The sequence below is a fragment of the Schistocerca nitens genome, chromosome 3 (genome assembly GCF_023898315.1).
Source record: "Schistocerca nitens isolate TAMUIC-IGC-003100 chromosome 3, iqSchNite1.1, whole genome shotgun sequence".
NCBI classification, from domain to species: domain Eukaryota; kingdom Metazoa; phylum Arthropoda; class Insecta; order Orthoptera; family Acrididae; genus Schistocerca; species Schistocerca nitens.
The window spans coordinates 57825612-57844847 of NC_064616.1; the positions used below are offsets into that span (position 1 = coordinate 57825612).

The following is a 19236-nucleotide window of genomic DNA, read 5'->3' on the forward strand; positions in this document are numbered from 1 at the left end:
TGCTGATGCAATAGCTCCGTACTTAACAATCATATACAACCGTACGCTCGACGAAAGATCCATACCCAAAGACTGGAAAGTTCCACAGGACACACCAATATTCAAGAAAGGTAGTAGGAGTAATCCACTAAATTACCGGACCACATCACTATCGTCGATATACAGTGGGTTTTTGGAACATATATTGTGTTCGAATATTATGAATTACCTCGAAGAGAACGGTCTATTGACACACAGTCAACATGGATTTAGAAAACATAGTTCTTGTGAAACTCAACTAGCTCTTTAATCACACGAAGTGTTAAGTGCTATTGACAAGGAATTTCAAATTGATTCCGTATTTCTAAGTTTCCAGAAGACTTTTGACATTTACCTCACAAGCGGCTTGCAGTGAAGTTGCGTGCTCATGGAATATCGTCTCAGTTTTGTGACTGGATTCGTGATTTCCTGTCATAGGGGTCACAGTTCGTAGTAATTGACGGAAAGTCATCGAGTAAAACAGAGGTGGTTTCTGGCGTTCCTCAAGGCAGTATTATAGGCCCTTTGCTGTTCCTTATCTATATAAACGATTTATGGAACAATCTGAGCAGCCGTTTTAGGTTGTCTGCAGATGTGCCTGTCGTTTAGCGCCTAGTGACGTCATCAGAAGATCAAAACAAATTGTAAAACGATTTAAAAAAGATATCTGTATGTGTAAAAATTGGCAATTTACCCTAAATAACGAAAAATGTAAGGTCATCCACATGAGTGCTAAAAGTAATCCGCTGAACTTCGCTTACACCATGAATCAGTCGAATCTAAAGGCAGTAAATTCAACTAAATACCCGGGAATTAGCATTACGAACAACTTAAATTGGAGTACTTTTAGAATACTGGTGCGCCGTGTGGGACCCTTACCAGATGGAATTGACGGAGTACATCGAGAAAGTTCTAAGAAGGGCAGCACGTTCTGTATTATCGCGAAATAGGGGAGAGAGTGTCACTGAAATGAACTGGATTTGGAGTCGAAATAATTAGAATAAAGGCGGTTTTAATTGGGGCGGAATCTTCTCACGAAATTTCAATCAGGAAATTTCTCCTCCGAATGCGAGAATATTTTGTTGACGCTGACCTACATAGAAAGAAACGATCATCATAATAAAATAAGGGAAATGAAAGCTCGCACGAAAGATATAGGTGTTCGTTTTTTCCGCGCGCTGTACGAGATTGGAATAATAGAGAACTATTGTGAAGGTGGTTCGATGAACCATCTGCCAGGAATTTAAATGAAATTTACAGAGTATCCATGCAGATGTAGATGTAGAAAGCACTATTATAAATGTATGTTTACATGAAAATACTTGTTATTACCAAATGCACAAATACCTAATGGTTATCCAGTCGTTGCTATTATCGACGGTATCTTAGACCTGCCTCCGGTAAATGATCCACTTTTCCAACCTCGAAATATTGTTTGACTCACTTCGTAACGAATGTCTTTGACTTTCTAAGAATTTTAGCAGCAGCTTCATATGAAAGCTTTCATCCCTTTGGATGATTTACAAGGAACACTGCCTCGTGACGCTTTAGATATTTTGCAACCGACAAAACAAAACATTCAACTCTCACACTCTTTATTTATACACTGTGCAAAAGAGCAATGATTACAGATTCGAGACCACTAGCAGCAGTGTCGCTGCGGACGTTACATTAAAAATTACAGGATATACTTTCTTGTGGAACTGTCTGTACATTTAGAGGCACCGCGCCTGAAACTTTGGCGCAATGTAGCGTCGTTGAATGACGTTTCCGGGCAGGGGTTCCTGTGTAAAACTTGGTCCACAAAGTCCCCTCTACAACCTTTAAAAGTGTGTAATATGAATTGTGAAACACACTAATTATTGTTGCCGGCCGTTGTGGCCGAGCGGTTCTAGGCGCTTCAGTCTGGAACCGCGTGGCCGCTACGGTCGCAGGTTCGAATCCTGCCTCGGGCATGGATGTGTGTGATGTCCTTAGGTTAGTTAGGTTTAATTAGTTCTAAGTTCTAGGCGACTGATGACCTCAGAAGTTAAGTCGCATAGTGCTCAGAGCCATTTGAACCATTCGAACTGTATATTGTTCCATTCAGAGAAGAGATGTATACATTAATAATTCGGTTGCTGCAAGAGTTAAGAGAATTGGCCATAAAAAAATTAAGTGGCTTACAATTATTTGCCGAAGAGTGTGTATCGACGTCTTCGATTGTTATCGAAATAGATGTGGTTCACACTGTTTACGTAGACATCCTCACGTCTTTTCTGAATCGTGCTCACTTTCGGTGTCAGTCGGGCGGCAGTGAGTGAATGCGTGCAAGGAGGAGTGAGGGGAGAAAGTGGCTTGGCACGCGAATGAAGCGGCGGCGTGTCTGCGCAGCGTGGCTGTGTGTGTTTTTACGGCGGCGGCGAGTGGTGGGGAAGACGGAAGCGCCGCTTGCCGCTGCCGCCCACGTCTGTTACCAGTCGGCAGTAGTTGGCCGCCTCAGCTGTTTTCTCTCGCCGCTCGCGTCCTCCGCACCCCTGCCGCTTTTACGTCTAATCTAATCCCGCTGGTACCGACTTCTGGTAAGTTCAGCCAACGAATCTATACAAATCTGTATTAACTCACTGTGCTGCGTTCATTCTGCGGTCACTCTTTCTGATCACGTTAGTATCAACGAGCCAGTTATTAATGCGATACCGCATAGAGTGCTTCCTTCAGAACGGACTGCCGCTGTCGGTTTAGTTGCCGGCTACTGGTGGGTGATTACAACACCGGTAAGCGCCTCCTAATATTTGTGTGCCGCAAAGCTCTGGAACGCTGTCCATTAAGCACACTAGGGAGCTCCGTACAAAATAACGACAGCCTCCGGCGAAAATAGTCCAAGTGGCGGTAATACAAAAGGTTAACAGCCACATTCCGTCCTTATCGTATAAAAATAATTTCTCGTGATCTCTTTTGTCTTTTCTATAATTTCACTGACGCTGGAGTAGCTCATAAAGAGCTATGAGAACAGTTCGTCTCTGCGAGACATACTCAAAAGTAACACGGAATATAGTACTTATATTTTTAGTACTGTTGCTTGGTTCAAATGGCTCTGAGCACTATGGGACTTAACTTGTGAGGTCATCAGTCCCCTAGAACTTAGAAATACTTAAACCTAACTAACCTAAGGACATCACACACATTCATGCCCGAGGCAGGATTCGAACCTGCGACCGTTGCGGTCGCGCGGTTCCAGACTGTAGCGCCTAGAACCGCTCGGCCACCCCGGCCGGCAGTACTGTTACTTGTGCATCTTTAGTATGCCCTGTTTTCTAACGCGTTTTCTATTCGTAAAATACTTCCCCGAAATTAGGATTTGATTATCAGAGTCACCGAAGAACCAAACACAGTGAATTCGTTGCGTGGAACAAACCCATTGTTTTGCTACATGTGACTTCTATAGGTATTCCTGTGAATAGTGTGATATATATGTAGTATGGGATAAAGAAACATACAGTTATTAGACACCTGCATCTCTTCATGTGGTGTGAGTGACAGGGGGAAAGCAATACTGATCCGATTTTTCGTAGTGCGGACTTTACGTTTTTAATATGCCACAGATGAAGCTGAGGGCCGCCGTTTTGCTTTGGATGCGGATATGCGACACGCTGCACAAGGTTTTGGGTCTGCTATTGAACTCTACAACTGAGCAGAAAGTGAATACTGAGTTCAATGACAGTGCGTAGATTTTTGTATGGAAAATATAATTTCTCTTCCATACTGAAGACTAATAAAGATGATGATTACCTGACATTATCAACTGTATTGGAAGCGATCTCAGTCTCTAAACACCGGCGCCTCAAAGATTTGTTACGTAACATTATTTGTCGTACTTCCCGTACGACGGCGACTGCATCGCAGTACAATGTATTATAGTTTCAAATGCCAGTCTAGAGTGCAACGAAAAGAAAGGAAGCCCTATACGTTTCATCATGTCAAATCGCTTCCCCTCCAGGTAACATTTCTGTCAGCAGGGTGTTTCCGACTCAGCGTATTGTGGTAATAAGCGACGGCGTTACTACTAAAAGTCGTTTCCTGCGTATCACAAACACTACACGATTCCTCGAGCGCGCTTCCTATAACAGTCAACAACTAGTCTAATTTAAAGTGTAGCCTAGAATGAAATAACATTTCTACACACACACATAACTGACTCTCTTTAGAGGACAGAATTGAGTTTCGCGTCATGTCTGTGATGCTCTGAAAGAAACGCAACTGTCTGCTGGCAGTAGTTACGTAATGGCACTTTCACCAAGGCCGTATCGTCGTCGGCGGGCTGCGCTTTAACTGGCTGAGTAGCTCATGTCCTTAAGGTGATAAACTGAAGCACTGTGTACATTTCTTTCCCCACGTGCCGAAGAAAAGTGCACAAAGAGTAAGTCTCTCGCTTCTGTTTACCTCCACAAGTTTATTTCTAAATCAGAAGGCCGGCTGTGATATATCTGACCCAAACCGCGCCCTTGGTGAACTTGCGACCGTTTCCGTTGTGTACAGAACTTGGAATAGAGGAGTGTGTGTTTCCTGAAGTCCACTTGAAACTATGGGAAGCTGGCTTTCGAGTGATGTGAATGGCAGTATTTGGTCTGTACTATGTAATATCGTAAATTGTCTGGTAATTGTAGATATGGGTGTTTTGTCTCAGGCTTGAGGGTAGTGGAATTGTCGGACAAAATGGAGGCACAGTGGTAATGGCGCTCATGATCCTGCTTCAGAACTATCGTAGGCTCTCTTGGTATGTCTGCACCACCGTCGCAGTAATATCTACACACTACAGTGCCATCTATCATGGCGTGCAATATAATTGGTCCTTATGTTTTCAAACGGACATCTGCTGAATATCCTCCATTCTTGATGTCGAAAACTTTGCTCCTATGCTGCTTCCTGTCCTCGTCGTACACACTGTATAAGTGCTTGTGTGTCGTGATGTACCTCTGCACGTTTTAGACTGCTGTTCACACAGCCTCAGGGGCGGGAATAAGTTATTTTGTAGACAACAGCAAGCGCAGTTGTTATAAGTCTATCGCTCACAGGATTTAACCGAGACTAGGGACAGACAGATTCAGCTCCCACCAATGCCTTAACCAGGGCTCGTATCAGCAGCCTCTCTGAGAACAGTTCAGTGACTTCGGTTGCTGCCTGCTTCCGTAGTGCTTTTTGATTAGAGTCATATATATTCGAGAAGCGGAGATTCACGTAATATATGCGCCATGTAGATTTCGATTTGTGCTAAAAGCTGATTTGACGAACCTACTACTTAAGGCAGCGTCCTACGTTAACACATGCAATAAATTATTATATTAACAGAATTTATTGGAGCTCCTGAATGATGCATCCAGGGGCAATTCTTTGAAAATAGAGAAGCTGTAAACTTTCTGAGTACAGTTGATCTGAAAACTGCTAATTGGGCTAGGAGTATTATATCCTTGAGTAGTCAATCCATTTGAATAATGAAAAATATAACACAGTTCGAAAGCTCATCAATCCGCTTCTATTGTTTCGGTGACATGATTTGTATTGCAAGGTATAGTACTCAGTTTTAGTGAGAAGACTGTAATATTTTTGTTGCCTCAATCGACTGAAGAGTATTGCTTATACGAGGACTAGTAGTACTACTTTCATTTACTTCTATTGTTGCCTTCTTATTAGAAACACGAATGAGATACACAACCTGTCAGTTCGCTTCCGCACGTACCTTAATCTAGCTGATTTTGTCTGTCTGGTATTTGCACGTGAGTGAATTTCGGAATCATAAGTCATCTCGTGATGGACAATGCTGCATGAGTAATTTATTTCAGTGCGTTTTCAGAGACCACGGACTTTCGTATTTATGTAAAGCAGACGACTGTGCTACAACGAATGAATATTACACGACCTACTCACATTAATGTGACCACCGCCTATGTTTGACGTCAACATGCAATAGCAGACAGATGGCAGGGGGAAGCACTAGCAGTGGAGGGTATATAAAGCGTGTCGAGTGGACGCAGAATAGAATGCAGTCGGTCGTAATGCGAAAACGGAACAATTTATCTGACGTCCGAAAGAGCACGCTGACTGGCAAAGGAGGAAGCATTTCCAAAACGGTTAAGTTTGTAAACTGTTCTCGTGCTGCCGTGGTTAAAATATACCTTGCATGACAAAGTGGAGCTGGCCAAAACTGGCTCTGAGGCAACTGCGGTGCACCACGAGTCATAGATGTCAAGGATGGACGACGGCTGCGGAGATGCATACGGGCGAATAGACGTGCAACTGTTGAGCATCGACTGCCCAGAAGAAACCAGGGGCTACCGACAGTGTCTCCTCAACGACCGTTCAGCAAACGTTGCTGCGTATGGGCCGCCGTAGCAGGCGTCTGGTACAAGCACCAGTGCTGACTGCTATTCGACAGCGAAGCCTGAAATTAGCACGCGGCAACTGGACGTCTACCGAGCAGCGACAGGTGGCCTTTTCAGTTGACAGACGGCCGTTGGCGTGTACGGCGTGAAACGTGTGGAGGCACACCCTGCAATAATCGTCAGCAGGGTCAAAGTCGGAGGAGGGAACGTTACGGTCTGGGGGAATCTTTTCGTGGCATTCTCTTGATGATTTCGTCATTATGGAAGGCACAATGGACCAAAATAAGTACGCATCTCTCCTTGGAGACTACATCCACCTCTACACGCAGTTTTCTAGTCACGTTGGCATCTACCAGCAGAACAACGAAACGTGTCACACAGCTTACAGTCTGCGTGCACGGTGCGATGAGATTACCATATTCCCCTGGCCACCAATCTCCCCAGATTTAAACCCAATTGGGATTTTGTGGGACTGTCTCGACCGGGCTGTTTTTATTTATTTATTTATTGTTCCGTGGGACCACATTTAGGAGAAGTCTCCATGGTCATGGAACGAGTCAATACATGAAATTATAACACGATTATAGAAACAGATAAAATGAAATATAAGAAACATATTCAGGCGACAAGTCGTTAGTTTAAATAAAGAAAATCAAGAATGTAACACTGGAATTTGCTTAATTTTTTAGCTCTTCCAGGAGCTCCTCGACAGAATAGAAGGAGTGAGCCATGAGGAAACTCTTCAGTTTAGACTTAAAAGTGTTTGGGCTACTGCTAAGATTTTTGAGTTCTTGTGGTAGCTTATTGAAAATGGATGCAGCAGAATACTGCACTCCTTTCTGCACAAGAGTCAAGGAAGTGCATTCCACATGCAGATTTGATTTCTGCCTAGCATTAACTGAGTGAAAGCTGCTAACTCTTGGGAATAAGCTAATATTGCTAACAACAAACGACATTAAAGAAAATACATACTGTGAGGGCAATGTCAAAATTCCCAGACTATTGAATAGGGGTCGACAAGAGGTTTTCGAACTTACACCATACATAGCTCGAACAGCCCGTTTTTGAGCCAAAAATACCCTTTTTGAATCAGAAGAATTACCCCAAAAAATAATACCATATGACATAAGCGTATGAAAATATGCGAAATATACTACTTTTCGTGTTGAAATGTCACTTATTTCAGATACTGTTCTAATGGTAAATAAAGCGGCATTTAGTTTCTGAACAAGATCCTGAATATGGGCTTTCCACAACAGCTTACTATCTATCCGTACGCCTAGGAACTTGAACTGTTCCGTCTCGCTTATAACATGCCCATTCTGTCTGATTAAAATGTCAGTTCTTGTTGAATTGTGAGTTAGAAACTATAAAAACTGAGTCTTACTGTGATTAGCATCAAATTATTTTCCACAAGCCACGAACTTATATCATGAACTACATTATTTGATAATGTTTCAATATTACACACAAGATCCTTCACTACCAAGGTGGTGTCATCAGCAAACAGAAATATTTTTGAATCACCTGTAATACTAGAAGGCATATCATTTATATAAACAAGAAAGAGCAGTGGCCCCAGCACCGACCCCTGGGGAACGCCCCATTTAACAGTGCCCCATTGGGACTGAACATCATTACCACTCTCAATATTACCTTCTGCTTTCTGTTCTTAAAGTAGGAGGCGAACCAATTGTAAGCTACTCCCCTTACTCCATAATGTTCCAACTTCTGCAGTAATATTTTGTGGTCAACACAGTCAAAAGCCTTCGTTAAATCAAAGAAAACACCTAACGATCGCAACCTTTTATTTAATCCGTCCAAAACCTCACAGAGAAAAGAGACTATAGCATTTTCAGTTGTTAAGTCATTTCTAAAACCAAACTGTACATTTGACAGCAAATTATGTGAATTTAAATGCTGCAGTAACCTTGTATATACAACCCTCTCGATAACTTTAGCAAACACCGATGGCATAGAAATAGGTCTATAATTGTCAACATTATCCCTGTCTCCCTTTTTATAAAGTGGCTTCACTACCGAGTACTTTAATCGGTCAGGAAACCGACCACTCCTAAAGGAAAAGTTACAGATATGGCTAAGTACTGAGCTAACATACGTGGAACAATACTTCAGTATTCTGCTAGATATCCCGTCATATCCATGAGAGTTCTTGGTCTTTAGTGATTTAATTATTAACTCAATCTCCCTCTTGTCAGTATCATGGAGGAGCATTTCAGGTAACAGTCTCGGAACACTTTTTTCTAAGAGCGCTATATGATTCCCTGTTGGGACTAGGTTTCTATTTAGTTCACCTGCTATACTCAGAAAATGATTATTAAGTACTGTACATATATGCGACTTATCAGTAACACGGACATCCCCACTACGCACTGATTCTATATTCTCGACCTGTCTCTGCAGACCAGCCACTTCCTTTACGACTGACCATGTGGTTTTAATTTTATCCTGAGACTTAGCTATTCTATCTGCATACCACATACTTTTTGCCTTCCTAATAACTTTTTTAAGCACCTTACAATACTGTTTGTAATGGGCTGCTGCATTTAGATTTTGACTGTTTCTAACGTTTTGATATAATTGCCACTTTGTTCTACAAGATATTCTTATCCCATTAGTCAGCCACCCAGGCTGCCTGTTTGTGCTAGTACCCTGTTTTGAACGTTCTAACGGAAAGCAACTTTCAAAGAGCACGAGAAAAGTCTTGAGGAAAGCATTATATTTATCGTCTACTGTATCAGCACTATAAACATCTTGCCACTCTTGTTCCTTGATAAGGTTTACAAAAGTCTGTACAGCAACTGGATCAGCTTTTCTAAAAAGTTGGTAACTATATTTAACATGTGTTGCAGCACAAAAATCTTTTAGACTTAAAATTTGTGCATCATGATCTGAAAGGCCATTCACCTTTTTGCTAACAGAATGCCCTTCTAATAATGACGAATGAACAAAAATATTGTCTATGGTTGTTCTACTGTTCCCTTGCACTCTCGTTGGAAAGAATACGGTTTGCATAAGATTATATGAATTAAGGAGGTCTACCAGCATCCGTTTCCTTGCACAATCACTTATACAATTAATATTGAAGTCACCACATATAACTAACTTTTTGTATTTCCTATAAAGTGAACCAAGAACCTCCTCTAGCTTTAGCAAAAATGTTGTGAAATCGGAGTCTGGGGATCTATAAATAACAACAGTAAGAAGTTTAGCTCCACTAAATTTAACCACACCTGCACAACATTCAAACACCTTTTCAGTGCAGTACTTTGAAACATCAATTGACTCAAATGGGATACCGTTTTTCACATACATGGCTACTCCCCCACACCGCAAAGAGCTCCTAGAAAAGCTGCCAGCCAACCTGTATCCTGGTAAAGGAAGCCTCTGAATTATCTCCTTATTTAAGAAGTGTTCAGATATACCAATAATTTCAGAGTCAACATCTATAAGCAGTTCACTAACTTTATCTCTAATACCTTGTATATTTTGATGAAATATACCAATTCCCTCATTAATCGGATACCCAAGCTTTGTAGAAAGTGGTTTCTTTGTTAGAGAGACTTTCCTTAAGCAGGAATACCTATCAGCTGACTTCAATCTAAAAAAGGTACAGCTCTAACACCCACAACTACCGGAATTTTCCCATGAGTGATCCCACCACCCCCACCTATGCTGCCACCTATAAGTTTTGCCAACCTCCCCTTCCCATACCTGTTGAGATGCAGGCCATGTCTAGTGAAACCCGTCCTGCTGATAGACTCCACCGACACCACTGAAATGTGACTCATGCCTTCTGTCATCAGCGCACCCCCAAGTCTCATGTTATTACGCCTGACGGCTGTATTAAGATGAGGCCGATCGTGACGCCGAAACAGTTCCACAAAATGCACATTCGTGTTGCCAGTCTGAGTGGCTATCTTTTCCAGGTCACCATCTATGTCATACTCCCCGTCCCTATCAATACTATTACCAGCCCCACCCACAATCACTACCTGATCCTCTTTAGTAAAATCCCTACATAAACCCCCTATGTTAAAAGTCACCTGAGCCAATCCTGCATTAGGCTTCACAATGCTGGTGACCTGGTACTCACTCCCCAAAACTTCCTACAACTGCTGGCCTACACCTCTACCATGAGAACTACCTAACAGCAGAACCTTCTTTTGTGACGCTGAAACAGTTCCACGAAATGCACATTCGTGTTGCCAGTCTGAGTGGCTATCTTTTCCAGGTCACCATCTATGTCATACTCCCCGTCCCTATCAATACTATTACCAGCCCCACCCACAATCACTACCTGATCCTCTTTAGTAAAATCCCTACATAAACCCCCTATGTTAAAAGTCACCTGAGCCAATCCTGCATTAGGCTTCACAATGCTGGTGACCTGGTACTCACTCCCCAAAACTTCCTACAACTGCTGGCCTACACCTCTACCATGAGAACTACCTAACAGCAGAACCTTCTTCTTTCTCTTAGACTTTGCAACTGTCCTAGCCACCGTTACTGCTGAGGTCTGCTGCATACTTCCTACATCTACAGCTACTAGAGATTCCTCTCCACTAGACTCTGACAGTTGGTCATATCTATTACAAACACCAATAGTAAAACTATCTGAAAATCTCCTTCTTCTAGCAGATCTCTTGCCAACAGCCAGCTCCCATTCCCCAACCCCCTTCTCCCTCCTCATCCTATCTAGCTCCTCCTGTGCGTTTTTCAACTGCACCTGAAGGGCACAGATCTTACGCTCCTGCTCCTCTATCAACTTACTCTTGCTACATAACCTGCAGTTCCAGGAGAGGATCTCACCAGAATGCCCACTGGCTTCCCCACTGCATTCCCCCCAGTGAAAAAACTTCGAACAAGTCTCACACCGCAATCCACTACTCACGAACCTACGGCAAAGCCCACACTTCTCACTCATGGTAAAATTTTACAATTATTGAAACAAGAAAACAACTTTATCTAAGTTCCGCTACTACAATAAGGAGATGTTAAAAACTGACTACAATAATCACAAACTTGCTCTACAAGGGAAGTAACTACTATTATTGACAGTATTAATCAACAACAAATGAGAATATAAAAAAAAATACTAACACAGAAAGAAAATCAAACGTCTAATGACAGTAACGAAACTGAAAGCAGTTCGCAAAAATTTCTTCTGAAGTTATTTCACCGGAAAACACCAAGAACACCGGTTGAAGACTACTAAAGTTCCTAAATAAACTACTATACACAAACGATTAATTATTACTTAGCTTTCGATGCGCCGCTACAGCTGCAACTGGTCAGCGCGGAATGTAAACACGGGTAAGAGGTTAAGTTGCTCGATACGAAACACTCACAAATATCACGCTACGACACAAGAAATGCAGAGGTGAATGAAGAAACAACTAATAAGTCACTTATATAGTAAATATTATCACAAAAATAGTTAAAATATATATCTGAAACCTAAAAATAGATGAAAACTTAGAGAGCGATCTCACACGCAGTCACGCGCTTTGCACCACGGATCCTCAACTGAGAAACCTAGCGCAGCTGTCCACGGCATTGGAGTCGGCATGGCTCCACATCCTTGTCGGCCCCTTCCAGTACCTCACTGACTCTCTTCCTGCAAATCTCGCAGCTGAAGGGTGTGGTGGTGAGTGGTGGGCTGGGTGGGCCCAACACAATTGACAGTTAAGAATGACTTCTATTGACTTCAATACGCGAACGTAGCGAGGTAGCCGTGCCTCTCTCTGTTGCCCCGGCCGACGCTGACGTACCGGCGGTGGCTTCTGCCCTTCCTGCCGAGTTGACAACCTGCGTCGCTGATGCCATCCCGTCGTAGGTCGGCAACCTTTAGGGGCCATGGCCGTCCACGTCCACGTCCTCGGCGTCATGGCCCCTCTCTCTGTTCCGGCGTCGCGGGATGCAGTTAGTGTCCAGAGCTGGAAAGTGATAGCCTGTCTCGAAATTCAGACTTATTTTAAGCCTGTAGTGTGCATTTTTCACTAAAACGCGGCACTTAGTCACGTCGTCCATAACAAGAGACTTGTTCTGCTGTTGTGACATCACTACGCTGGCTACGAAGCTACTGCTGCGCAGTTCACTTTACTGCCGCATTCAGTTATGTTGGCTTTGCAATCGTCTTGCGTAACTGTTATTGTGACCCACATGACGCCACACGAGCGGCTACCGACTTACGACCGTTAACACAATGCTCCACGTTGGCTTCCACACTACTTCTCATTACTTTTCTTAAAAACGTAATTTTTGCTCAAAGGCTCTCTTGCGACGACTTAGTTCTCTTCTATAATTACCTTTACTCTCAATCTGTAAAACAAGGCCATAGTTCTTAATCGGCTATCTCAACTACTATACAAGTTGTTATACTAATCTCTGCCCGAGGACTGGGTTTGTGTTGTCCTCGTCATTTCACCATCATCATCATCATCATCGCCGGCCGGTGTGGCCGTGCGGTTCTAGGCGCTTCAGTCTGGAACCGCGTGACCGCTACGGTCGCAGATTCGAATCCTGCCTCGGGCATGGATGTGTGTGATGTCCTTAGGTTAGTTAGGTGTGCGTAGTTTTAAGTTCTAGGGGACTGATGACCACAGATGTTAAGTCCCATAGTGCTCAGAGCCATTTGAACCAGTTTTCATCATTATCATCATTCGTGACAGTGGCTAGATTTGATTGTAAAAAAAATGGACTGTGTAAAAATTGGGACTTTGTACAGGCGCTGATGACCGTGCAGTTGAGCGCCCTCAAACCAAACGTCATCATCATAATCGTCGTTTCTACGTGGGAAGAAAACAACACGTTTCCAATCGATAGTCTGTGTTACAATCGTGAACAGAACAGGTTATGTCCGCTAGTCAATGAGAAACAACTCTATGAACAAAATTATCATATGGTAGTTAGCTTGTCTTTGGAAAATAAAAGCATAAAAAGTAAGTGTTTAGTGACTGCATGACACTAGATACCTCGTGAGTCGCAGAAGATACAGACACCCGTTTTGTAACTATTGTGGACTATATATAATTAAACTGATATTGGTAAGAGCTCGAGTTTCTTTGAGAGGTCTGGTTTGCTCGAAATGTAGATGTCATTCATGGTTCACAGTCCTCAACTATCATTAGCATTTATTTATTAAGAGTTGGGTGCTATTTGTAACCCTTATCAAACTTGGAAGTATCGCAGGTGCTCAGGTCCAGCTGATAGCGTAGCTCGAGTTTTCAGATAGATCAGAAAAATAAGATTAGATTTGGCTATTCGTACCTAAAGACGACGAGTTTTGAAGAGGCAAACGCATATGTGAAGCCTACAATGTGTTGGGACAGTTGCAAACAGTTTTAATGTGATAGGAAGTTTTGAAACGGCGCACAATGTACTGAAGAGTGAAAACTTCATTCTGGAATCCACCCCAGAAGCTGTGACTAAGCCATTTCTCCACATCGTGTCTTCTAGGAGTATTAGATCAGCGATATACAGCGTGTTTCAGAAGTGCGGTGTTTCCTGACTTCTGCAAGGCGTTTGATACAGTTCCCCACAGTCGTTTAATGAACAAAGTAAGAGCACATGGACTCTCAGACCAATTGTGCGATTGGATTGAAGAGTTCCTGGATAACAGAACGCAGCATGTCATTCTCAATGGAGAGAAGTCTTCGGAAGTAACAGTGATCTCAGGTTTGCCACAGGGGAGTGTCGTAGGACCGTTGCTATTCACAATATATATAAATGGCCTTGTGGAGAACATCGGAAGTTCATTGAGGCTTTTTGCGGATGATGCTATAGTATATCGAGAGGTTGTAACAATGGAAAATTGTTCTGAAATCCAGGAGGATCTGCAACGAATTGACGCATGGTGCAGGGAATGTCAATTGAATCTCAATGCACACAAGTGTAATGTGCTGCGAATACATAGATCCTTTATCATTTAGCTACAATATAGCAGGTCAGCAACTGGAAGTAATTAATTCCATAAATTATCTGGGAGTAGACATTAGGAGTGATCTGAAATGGAATGACCATAAAAAATTAATCGTCGGTAAAGAAGATGCCAGACTGAGAGTCATTGGAAGAATCCAAAGGAAATGCAGTTCGAAAAAAAAGGAAGTAGGTTACAGTACACTTGTTCGCCCACTGCTAGAATACTGTTCATCGGTGTGGGATCCGTACCAGATAGGGTTGATAGAAGAGATAGAGAAGATCCAACGGAGAGCAGCGCGCTTCGTTACAGGATCATTTAGTAATCGCGAAAGCGTTACGGAGATGATAAACTCCAGTGGAAGACTCTGCAAGAGAGACGCAAAGTAGCTCGGTACGGGTTTTTGTTGAAGTTTCGAGAACTTACTTTCACCGAGGAGTCAAGCAGTATATTGCTCCATATTACGTATATCTCGCGAAGAGACCATGAGGATAAAATCAAAGAGATTAGAGCCCATACAGAGGCATACCGACAATCAGTCTTTCCACGAACAGTACGAGACCGGAATAGAAGGGAGAACCGTTAGAGGTACTCAAGGTACCCTCCGCCACACACCGTCAGGTGGCTTGCGTAGTATGGATGTAGATGTAGATGTAAAAGTGATGGTCAATATTCTGGGATATAACAGGAACTATCATTCGAAACGAAAACGTCAACTAAACATGGCTCCAAAAGGCATATCTTAAGAGCTATGAGCAGTTCTTGATCTTCGATACTGTGAAAGAAATCTTTTCGACTGGAAGCTCTTTGCTTTCCATATTTTGGGATATGGTAGTATGCACCAAAACAAGAAAAGAATGTGTAGTTAACATGCCCTGTAAAATGCATATCTTAAAAGTTATGATCACTTGTTCATTAGAAAAATTGTGTTTCAAAGTAGCAAAGATGAACAAATGCCCATAGCTCTTAAGGTATGTATTTTAGAGCAAATATTTACTGGACGTTTTTTGATGTTTTGGTCCATTCTAACACTTTCCAAATACGGAAAGCAAAGAACTTGCAGTCTAAGTGATTTGTTTCACAGTATCGAAGATCAAGGAGTGGTCATAGATCTTAAGGAATGCGTTCTAGAGCCTATGTGTACTTGAAATTTTTGTTTCGAATGAACATTCCTGTCATATCCCTGCATATTGACCATCACTTCTGAAACACCCTTATGCAAGGGAGATTCTATGAAGTTTGTAAAGCAGGAAACAGGGATGATATCTTGTGTGATTATAAGCTTTAGTAATGGCCTTTAAGATATCCCGAGGCAGAAAACTAGCATTTGTAGCTCTTTGTTTGAACGAATTAATGTGGGAACTTTTACGTGTCGGACAAATTAATTGATTTGTAACAACGTGTTTCAGCAACAGATTTCGACAATAAAATTTCTGAGCCCTCATCAGTCGACAAATGGACCCAGAGGGATATTCAAAATTTGACGAAATGTTTTACCGCGCATTGTATCAGTAAAGAAATGAAAAGTTTATGACCTGACTCACTCTATAATTAAAGAGAGAGTTCATATACCTTAGAAAATAAATACAGAGGACTGGACTAAGGAAGAACCATATGTCGGGCATGAATGGAGCCAATTTAAAAATATCGTCGTCAGTACTATGCATAAATCTGTGGAAAGGTCTGGTTCAATTACAGACGCTTACAAGACATGGAGCCCCAAAAGCATATGGTGATATTCTACATGACCTATAACGCCAAGAAAAGTGCAGAGCAGGTAAATGCGTAAATTTTTCGTGAACACCAAATAAAGCATCTCGTAAGGCTTACAGAAGATATAGAGGCGGCTCGAGAAATCAGATGACGGAGACTTTTTCAGAAACAACACAATGAAAATGTTAGAAATATAAACGCCAGCAACGGTAAATGAAAACAGTAACGTTTTCACGAGTGCTGGAGACATCCTCGGTAAGGAGTGAAGTTATCTCGAAAAACTTGTTGCCAACTAATGCACCCTATTTTTTTAAAAGGGGAATTCTATTGTATTTTCCAATATTTACACTGGCTGAGCTGGTCTAGAACTGAGAAAAAACATCAGCGTGATCTGTTCAAAGAAGCTATCCCAACAGTTGCTTGAAGTGATTTAAGAATACAATGAAAAACGTAATTATATGTGATCAGATATTGATTTGTTTCCTGGTCCTCCTGCATGCGAGCCCAATGCTTAATTGATGTATCGCCTCACTCCTTAATTTCGATATAGCTTAGTGTAGAAGTGGGAGACAGAGGACAAGTAGCATAACCGTGTATTGAGGAAGGAAGGCCATCACCACCTATCGACGACATCTCCAGTGACATACATCATGTGGCATTGGATTGCACGAGGATAAGTCGCCTTAAACTCTACATCTGGAGCCACGAAGAGGTGGAAGGTACCCAATACTACTTAATTAATGCTCTGCTGTCTATTGTTTCTGGACCTGCCGAAGTGCGACAGGTTATTGTGCTCCCACACGAATGGGAGCTAAATCGGTACCTGGCTAAGCTAAGCCAACATGACGAAACACAATACCTCGCGGAATCTATGGATCAATCACTGTCAACAGAAAACTGAAACCCTGCCTCAACACAGAGATCCCGGAACTGTCTACGAAGCCTGATGCATTTCACGAAGTCCTCGAAAGGCATCGGCAATGGTAGGTGTGCCATAGGTACTGAGGGCGACTGGGGCGTCAACGATGGAGAGATTAACTGAAAATAGGTCTGTTACAGTGAGTCTTGCCAGAGAGAGGAAATGGAACAGAGGAGGATAGGGGAGGGGGGGTGAGGAGGGTTGTCTCAGCACTCAGAAGTCGACCTGAGCGGCCCCAACTACTGTAATTGTTGTGACTTAGCAAGACAGCCAAGTCACAACGAGAGGAAGTTGAAAGGCACGCGTTAAGCTCACGCAGATTGGCGTGAGGTCTGGAACAGGACAATGTCTTTAGAATTGCAATAAAGTACGAAAATCTTGTAATACTTATCTTTAATCCACATTTGTAGAACATCGCTCTTGATGATACATGCTTCACAATATTAATTATCAAAGGCTATGGCGCCTTGCTAGGTCGTAGGCAAATGACGTAGCTGAAAGCTATGCTAACTATCGTCTCGGCAAATGAGAGCGTAATTCTCAGTGATCCCCTTCTGGCAAAGTCGTCTGTACAACTGGGGCGAGTGCCAGTACGTCTCTCTAGACCTGCCGTGTGGTGGCGCTCGGTCTGCTATCACTGACAGTGGCGACACGCGGGTCCGACGTATACTACCGGACCGCGGCCGATTTAAAAGGCTACCACCTAGCAAGTGTGGTGTCTGGCGGTGACACCACAGTAATAGCAAAAGAGGAATAATAAGAAGGAGCAATAGGAAGAGGAAAAGTACGTAAAAGACCTGCTACTGTAACAGTGAAGCATGTATGAACCTAGCTGATAGACAGAAAGGAATGAAGAATAGGGTTTAGCAGTGGGTAGACGAGGGCGTATACAGTGACGAAATGGTACAAAGTGCGTCCACAGGACGGGATGATCCCAATCTCTTCCTTCTTATTACAACGTTGGAGTAGTGCAGCGAGTGTGGACCCACATGCGTCACTATCTGGTGACACTATCTTGATGACTGCGATCTGGCAGCCTGCGCTCTTGCTTGAGCCAAGTGTCAGCTTCTGCGCGTCCTCGAATACGACTTACGAACTCCGTTTCAGTGTATGGAGGGCGATCTGAATGTCGACCGATACACGAGCGAAGTTCTAGGGACATAAAGACTGCTGTGAGATGAGGCGACTCCAGTCGGCTTTTAATAAGATGCGAGATGAGTGAAACTGAGGAAGCTGGTGTGCGAAGATAGCTCTCGTGGCGGCGCTAGATTCGTGGCTGTCAACGACGAGGATGGAGCCCAGCATGACAGCGGACTGCCAGGAGATGGCTTTTGTGCCTGACGAACTAAAAAGATCACCACTTAAGGTCTGGAAACCAAAACCGACTCCAAGACGATGTAAGAAAACACTACACGCTACGATTACAAGTAATGTGAGCTTAAATGAGTTCGGATGATCAAAGCCAGAATCGTCGTGTACAACAAGACAGACAACAAGAGTTCTACATCACAGTCCTAAAGCAAAAACAAAGGCAGTTGTTATATTTGGCTATCGGCGTACAGAGGATTCAAGAACAAGACATGAACTACGAAGCTAACTTTTTGTAATGATTTCATTCCATATCTCTAAAGGCAGAGCGGGATGGTAGGGTAATGACCTATTGTATACCCAGGAACTTTACAGTCAAGTTCCTGTCAAGCTGGTAGTGTGGCAAACTGAGTCCCAGTTGGGAATATGTGAGAGGTGATTATAGTTCCAGCATTTGCCTTACCACCAAGGGAAACATCCCGAGAACCTTGTCTGGGACAATGTGTTCTACGAAAAAGTTTAAGCATAGTACATGTGAAAATGTATTTGCTTATGAGTAGACACTGTACAGTCGTTCACTTACTAGATACGTGCAACCTATCTATGTCGCTAGCGATCGCAGGTATGCGAACGATTATAGAAATTGCCTTTGCCCATTGCGAGATTAAACGCCAGTTGGTCGCGTTATAGGCACATGACGCGGCAAAAAATAAAAAAAATAAAAATAAATACGCACCACGAAGGAATTATCCGAATAAGATGGAAATCGGTAGATGTAATATACATGTATAGACAAACAAATGATTTCAATCCAGAAAATTTGTATATTTTATTCAAGAGAAACACCTTCACAAATTGAGCAAGTCAATAACGCTTTGGTTCACGTCTGGCCCTTATGTAAGCAGTTTTTCGACTTGGCACTGATTGATAGAGTTGTCGGGTGTCCTCCTGAGGGATATCCTGTTCAACCGACGCTTTAG

At 42.7% G+C, this 19236-nt stretch overlaps 1 protein-coding gene across 1 annotated transcript in view; it reads left to right on the forward strand.

Annotated features, from left to right (window-relative positions):
- Positions 1-2481: 2481 nt before the first annotated feature.
- The window catches only part of LOC126248022 (uncharacterized), a 140465-nt gene continuing 123710 nt past the window's right edge, over positions 2482-19236 (forward strand). The window contains exon 1 of the mRNA XM_049948613.1: positions 2482-2579. The gene's annotated coding sequence lies outside the window, so the exon portion shown is untranslated. The remainder of the gene's footprint in view (positions 2580-19236) is intronic.